This window comes from Aegilops tauschii, chromosome 6, assembly GCF_002575655.3.
Source record: "Aegilops tauschii subsp. strangulata cultivar AL8/78 chromosome 6, Aet v6.0, whole genome shotgun sequence".
NCBI lineage: Eukaryota > Viridiplantae > Streptophyta > Magnoliopsida > Poales > Poaceae > Aegilops > Aegilops tauschii.
Window position 1 is genome coordinate 414,714,285 of NC_053040.3, and position 7,431 is coordinate 414,721,715.

The following is a 7,431-nucleotide window of genomic DNA, read 5'->3' on the forward strand; positions in this document are numbered from 1 at the left end:
GCTCTATGAGATGAGCATCGAGGCGGCCAACGGTGACGAGAAGGTCATGGCTAACTGGTTTCCTATGGCTCTCAAGGATGGCGTGCGCTCGTGGCTCCTAAACCTGCCCGCAGGATCGATCTCTCCTGGGGCGAAATGCGTGAGCATTTCGTCGCCAACTTCCAGGGCACGCGCAACCGCCCGCCTGCCGCGGGTGACCTGCGGCGCATCAAGCAGCAACCAGGGAAAACCCTGCAGAAGTACATCCAGCGCTTCAACAGAGATCGCCTCAAGATCCCCAAGATGTCGGACAAAGCCATCATCTAAGCATTCTCTGATGGCGTCCGCGATGTCAAGATCAAGGAGGAGCTCGCCATACACGAGGACCCGTGCACGGCTCTGGAGATGTTCAACATGGCGACCAAGTGTGCGAGAGCTGAGGAAGGACGCATGTCCCTCCTCGAGCTCCCAGCGGCTGACCCACAGGACAAGAAGGCCAAACCAAGGACATGAAGTGCAAGGGGGCGGCCGTGCTCGCGGCTGAACCGGAGATGAAGCGCGGCTGCGACCACCCAGAGTCATCCAAGGGCAGCCGCCCATTCTGCGTCTTCCACAACGTACACAGCCACAACACCAATGACTGTCAAGAGCTCAGGGCCATCCGCGACGGGCGCCTTGGTCGTCGCCCCGAGCACAACGATCGAGGCTACGGCCATGGAGGAGGTCGAAGTGGAGGACGCTGGGACGACCTCGGCCCCCGCCAGGAGTGGCGCGACCAGCCTCGTGAGGACCGCTGGCAGGCCCAGCCTCACGAGGGCGCCTGGAGAGATCAGCCTCGTGAAGACCATCCTCAGGGCAACGGCGGCCTCCCTCCGCTGCCACCACCACCAAGAAGGAACGACGACCACCACCAGGACGAGGGGGCTGGGGGCTTCCAGGAGCCTCGCGCCATCGCCTGCATCCTAGGCGGCGCTTAGGCCCCAGCCTCTGAACACATCTTCAAGCAGTTCGCCCGTGAGGTGAACGCGGCCCTCCCCAGGCTCGAGGCCATGCGTCCGCTCAGGTGGTCCAAATGCACCATCACCTTCAGCTTGTCCGACCAGCTCAAGTGCGCGGCAACTGCCGGTGCCCTCCTGATGCTTTGCTCGCCCATCATCAGCAACGTCCTCGTCACCAAGACCCTCATCGATGGCGGTACGGGGCTCAATGTCCTTTCCGTCGAGACGTTCGACCGCCTCCAAGTGCCCTATGATCAGCTGCAGCCCACCAAGCCTTTCTCAGGAGTGACCGACGGCTCCACCACCCCGATAGGGCAGATCCGCTTCCCTATCACCTTCGGTCAGCGCGACAACTACCGCACCGAGCTCATCAACTTCAACATCGCCCACATCCACCTTCCGTACAATGCCATCCTTGGGTATCCAGCCCTGGCCAAGTTCATGGCGGTGACTCATCATGGTTACAATGTCCACAAGATGCCGGGGAACCGCGACATCATCACGATCTCCTGCGAGGAGAAGGACGCGGTGTGCTCTCTCGAGCGCGCCTACCAGGCTGTGGCGGTCGAGGGCTGTCCTCAAGATGCCAGGGAACCGCGACATCATCACAATCTCCTGCGAGGAGAAGGACGCGGTGTGCTCTCTCGAGCGCGCCTACCAGGCTACGGCGGTCGAGGACCCAGACAACGAAGGCACCATCTATCCTCCTGAGGCTGTCCCCAAGAAGAAGAAGCAGCTGCTCCGCCAAGAGCCCCAGGAGAGCGGTGTCTCCAGCGGCACGACCTCAGGACCTGCGCCCACGGATGGGGCGCCTCCCTCTCTCGCATAGGAAGGCGCGCCCGGTGCCCCTCTCAGGCTGGGCTCGGGGGCTCTCTTCTTGAGGGCCTCCGACTTAGCCAACGTCACGAGGGGGGCGCTCGGGAACCACATGGAGGCGTGCTTCAATGTGTGTTTCTGTCGGCGTTCTGGGAACGGGGGTCCCCAGACTTGCCTGCCTACGGCCCACGGCGTGGCTGAGCAAGCAGGCCATACGGCCCATCTTCATCAACAAGGCATACAAGACCCTCGCGAGGCGGACAACGCAAGTGGCCTAGCCAGCCAGGCTCACGAGCAGCGGAGACATCAAGGCGGGGCAAACCTCATGAGGCTCCCGTGACGTGAGCCATGACGAACGGCGCCAGGAGGGCGCCAGCGTGCGCAGCGTCCTTATTTCCTCTTTGGTGCTAAGGAGGCCAGTGCAGGCGAAGAGTACCGAGGCATCAGGCAAAGGTTGCTATATTGGTGCAACGAGACCAAGACCAGGAGGACGGCAAGACGGAGGTCATCATGGAGCCCAAGGCAGCGTCACCACCAGAGCTTTTCGCAGGCGAAGACCGCTTTTGTCAGGATAGCTTGTACTAGCTGTCCCCCTTCAAATTTGCCCGCCGTTGTTGGCTCCCTTCCCGCTCGATATTTGGGAAGAGGACCAGGGCCTATATAAGTAGAGCTAGCCACCATAGTGGGGGATCTCATCTTAGCTTGATCCAACCCGATCGGGAGCCTAGCCACAAGAACACCTCAACCTCAGGAGGCTGTTCTTCCCTTGTAGTGCTCATCATCAGCCCAAGAGGCAATCCACCAACACCACACTAGAGTAGGGTATTACACCACAACGGTGGCCCGAACCAGTATAAACCTCGTGTCTTTCTGTGGTTGTGAGTTCGTCGAGTTCGTCCATGAGATCTTAGCGAGCTAGGGCGTAAATCGGTAGGAGGGAAAGACTTCGCGCGGACCCAAGTGTTCGAACCTTAAGGGTTTGCCGGAACCCCACATCCGACATTTGGCGCGCCAGGTAGGGGTGCGCCGGAGCTCCTCTCCACCAACCTGCGCCCTGTGCCGCCGCACTTCGCTCCCATGGCGGGTGCCCCGCCATCCACGTGTAACACCCCGGATGTAACTTTCCATATTTGTAACTCCAACTCTTGCCATTTTGGGCTATGTGTTATGATATTTCCCTTCGTGGTCGGGTTTTGTCTTTCGTTTTGTATTTTGTTCATGTCATGCATTTCATATCATGTCATCATGTGCATTGCATTTGCATACGTGTTCGTCTCTTGCATCCGAGCATTTTCCACGTTGTCCGTTTTGCAATCCCGCACTCCCATCTCCTCCAGCGCACCCCTCTTGTTTTCTTTCGTGAGCGGGTGTCAAACGTTCTCGGATTGGACCGAGGCTTGTCAAGTGGCCTTGGTATACTACCGGGAGACCACCGGTCAAGTTTCTTCCATTTGGAGGTCGTTTGGTACTCCAACGGTTAACCGGGCATCCGCAAAGTCCTTTTGTGTGTTGCAGCAAAACCCCTCTCTAAACAGCCCAAAACCCACCAAACTCTCTACCATGCTCTAGGTCGTTCGATCACGATCGTGTGGGCGAAAATCGCACCTCATTTGGACTCTCCTAGCTCCCTCTACCTATATATTTGCATCCCCTCCCGAAAACATTCGCAGTCCAACCCTAGCCCCGCTCCCTCTCCGCCGCCGGACGCGTCCGCTCCGGCCGGACGAAGCCGCCGCCGCCTCCTCGCCCAAACACACGCTGCCACGTCACCGCGCGCCACCGCCCGTACGCCCGCGCCGCCCGCGGTCCGCCGAAGCCCGCAGGAGGCCCTCCCGGCCAGCACGCCTGCCCGCGCCTCCCCCGCGAGCCTGCGCGCCTCCGCCGCCCGCGCGCCTCCCCCGCTCCTGTGCGCCGCCGCCGCACCTCGCCCGCCTCGCCGCTGCACTCCGCCGCCGCTCGCCGCCGTCCCCGCCGCCTCGCCCGTCGCCGGCGCCGCCCGAGCCGCGCCCGTCGCCGGCGCCTCCCTCCTCCGCCGCCCGCGGACCCGAGCGCCGCCTCCCTCCGGCCTCTCCCTCCTCTCCTCCGGCGTCGCCATCCACCGCCGGCGAGCTCGAGCTCGCGCCCCGGCCAGATCTGGATCGGCCGAACCCTAGGTTGACTTCTCTCCCTCCCCCGAAATCTGCTAAGTCTTTTATTCTTACAATATGTACACCTGTTCATCATGGCATAACTCTCTACATATAGCTCCGTTTCATGCATGTAATATGTCAAATTGTTCGTCTCGTGATGCTCTACATTTTGTTCAATTGCACCATGTTTATTAGAGTCCATCTTGATGCCCAAATCTCTAGTGCAAGAGTGCTACTTGCTGTTGTCTGCTGTTACTTAGCAGAACTTGGAGATTTGTTATTTTTGTATCATTTAATCTGTGCATCTTATGGGCATGAGCTCTACATGTGTTTTGTTGTATGCCATGCCATCTTTCCAGAGGTGTATGCCATGTATTTTTGTGATCCCTGTGGTGACTAGCACAAGCATACAAACTAGGCCCCGTAATGTTTCTGATTTCAGAGACTAGTATTTTCCAAGCATACAAACTAGGCCCGTAATATTTCTGATTTCAGAGACTTAGTATTTTCTCTAAGTCTTTGTCTGCTGTTATTTTGTTGCCATGTAAAATTGATGCTACAGAGAGATCCATGCATATTTTGGTGATGTTCAGTAAGGATGTTCTATAGATATTGTTGTAATTGATCCACTACTGCCCTTGTTTGCAATTATGGAGTGCCCAAGCATGACTCAATCTTGCTCTACTTTTGCTATAAAATATTTCTGGCAGATTGTTTACGTGTTATTCAATTTTGCCAAGCTTGTTGTAGTTGTTCCATACATGCTATGTACTTGCTATTTCCATGGATAGCTTCATAAACTTGCCATCTTGCTGTAGGTATGCTTGTTTTGTCATGCATTGCTTTGTGGTGAGTGCATCAAGCTCACAAAGATGCCTTCATATTACTGTTTCTGCCATGCTCTGTTTTCTGCCAAGTCTGAAACCTGATAACGAAACTTGCTATGTTTACATGGTTGCCATCATATCTTCTTGTCCTTTTTGGCTTATGGTCAGTAAGGGACTTTTTTCATATGCATTTAGTAGAATACTGCCATGCCTTGTTTTGCCATGTTAAGTTCCTGTAGCATGTTGTTTTCGTGTTCTGAACATTGCTACGTGATGCTGTTTCAGGCATGTCCAGTAATTTCGCCAAGTCTGGGAACCTGTTATCTTTTGCACTTTTGCCATGTTTGTTTGAGCCTGTTATGTTGTGATCTAGCCGTAGCTCAGTGTTCATCTTTTGTCAAGCATCTCCTGTAGATTACTGCCATATACTTTGTTGCTATGTTGGAGTGCTGTAGCATTGTTACTTGTTGCATTCTAAGTGCTATCATGCTGTTAATCGCAGATTCGTGTCATTCTTGTTTTGCTTGCCATTTGCAAACCGTACATCCGTTTCCGGTGATCTTTATATCGATTTCGACCGAAATCATCTCATCTTTCCAGTGGCATGCTTGGTTTGCCAAGTTAATGCCTTGTTCATCATTTTCCTTCCGGAGCACGCACATGCATCGCATATCATATCTTGCATATCATACATGTTTTGCATCATGTTGCTTGTGCATTTCCTGTGATTGATCGTGGTTCCGTTGCTTGTGTTCTTGTGTTGGGTAGAGCCGGGAGACGAGTTCGTGAACGAGGAACCTGTTGAGTACGCTTACGAGGATCAAGCTTTCGACAACTCTGAGAACCTTGCAGGCAAGATGACCACCCCTCGAAATCACTTCTATCTTTGCTTTGCTAGTTGTTCGCTCTTTTGCCATGCTGGGCTACCTATCACTTGCCATATCATGCCTCCCATATTGCCATGTCAGCCTCTAACCATCCTTTCCTAGCAAACCGTTGTTTGGCTAAGTTACCGCTTTTGCTCAGCCCTTCTTATAACGTTGCTAGTTGCAGGTGAAGTTGAAGTTTGATCCATGTTGGAACAGGGATATTTTGGAATATCACAATATCTCTTATTATATGAATGCATCTATATATTTGGTAAAGGGTGGAAGGCTCGGCCTTATGCCTGGTGTTTTGTTCCACTCTTGCCGCCCTAGTTTCTATCATACCGGTATTATGTTCCTTGAGTTTGCGTTCCTTACGCGGTTGGGTGATTTATGGGACCCCCTTGACAGTTCGCCTTGAATAAAACTCCTCCAGCAAGGCCCAATTTTGGTTTTACCATTTGCCACCTAAGCCTTTTCCCCCGGGTTTTCGCGAGCCCGAGTGTCATCTTATTTTAACCCCCCCCCCCCCGGGCAGTGCTCCTTCGAGTGTTGGTCCGAACTGAGTAGACTGCGGGGGCCCCTCGTGGAAACTCGTGGTCTGGTTTTACTCGTAGGATGTCTCATCCGGTGTTGCCCTGAGAACGAGATATGTGCAGCTCCTATCGGGATTTGTCGGCACATCGGGCGGCTTTGCTGGTCTTGTTTTACCATTGTCGAAATGTCTTGTAAACCGGGATTCCGAGATTGATCGGGTCTTTCCGGGAGAAGGTTTATCCTTCGTTGACCGTGAGAGCTTATGATGGGCTAAGTTGGGACACCCCTGCAGGGTATTATCTTTCGAATGCCGTGCGCGAGGTTATGAGGCAGATGGGAATTTGTTAATGTCCGGTTGTAGAGAACTTGTCACTTGACCCAATTAAAATACATCAACCGTGTGTGTAGCCGTGATGGTCTCTTCTCGGCGGAGTCCGGGAAGTGAACACGGTTTGTGTTATGAATGACGTAAGTAGGAGTTCAGGATCAGTTCTTGGTCATTGTTAGCTGACGACCGTTCCGTTGCTTCTCTTCTCGCTCTCATTTGCGTATGTTAGCCGCCATATATGCTTAATGGCTGCTGCAGCTCCACCTCATTACTCCATCCTTTCCTACAAGCTTAAATAGTCTTGATCTCGCGGGTGTGAGATTGCTGAGTCCTCGTGACTCACAGATTCTACCAAAACAGTTGCAGGTGCCGACGATGCCAGTGCCGATGATGGGATCGACCTCAAGTGGGAGTTCGATGAGGAACGTGGTCGTTACTATGTGTCTTTTCCTGATGATCAGTAGTGGAGCCCAGTTGGGACGATCGGGGATCTAGCATTTGGGGTTATCTTATTTTCATTTGGATCTTGACCGTAGTCGGTCTATGTGTGTATTTTGGATGATGTATGGATTATATTTATGTATTGTGTGAAGTGGCGATTGTAAGCCAACTCTTTATCCCATTCTTCTTCATTACATGGGATTGTGTGAAGATGACCCTACTTGCGACAAAACCACAATGCGGTTATGCCTCTAAGTCGTGCCTCGACACGTGGGAGATATAGCCGCATCGTGGGCGTTACACCATGTCTGTGACCTACGTCGGCACCGGGGCGTCTGGGTACCGAGCCCTGGCCCCCGCCCTACGTCGAGTGCGGTGGCCGACCAAGGTCAAGCCAGAGATGCCGCCGTGTTACGACGGCGCGGCAGACCCAACGCCGTTCCTGCTCGCGTATGAGGAGGCCGTCCTCGAGACTGGGGGCGACGACAAGGTCATGACCAACTGGTTCCC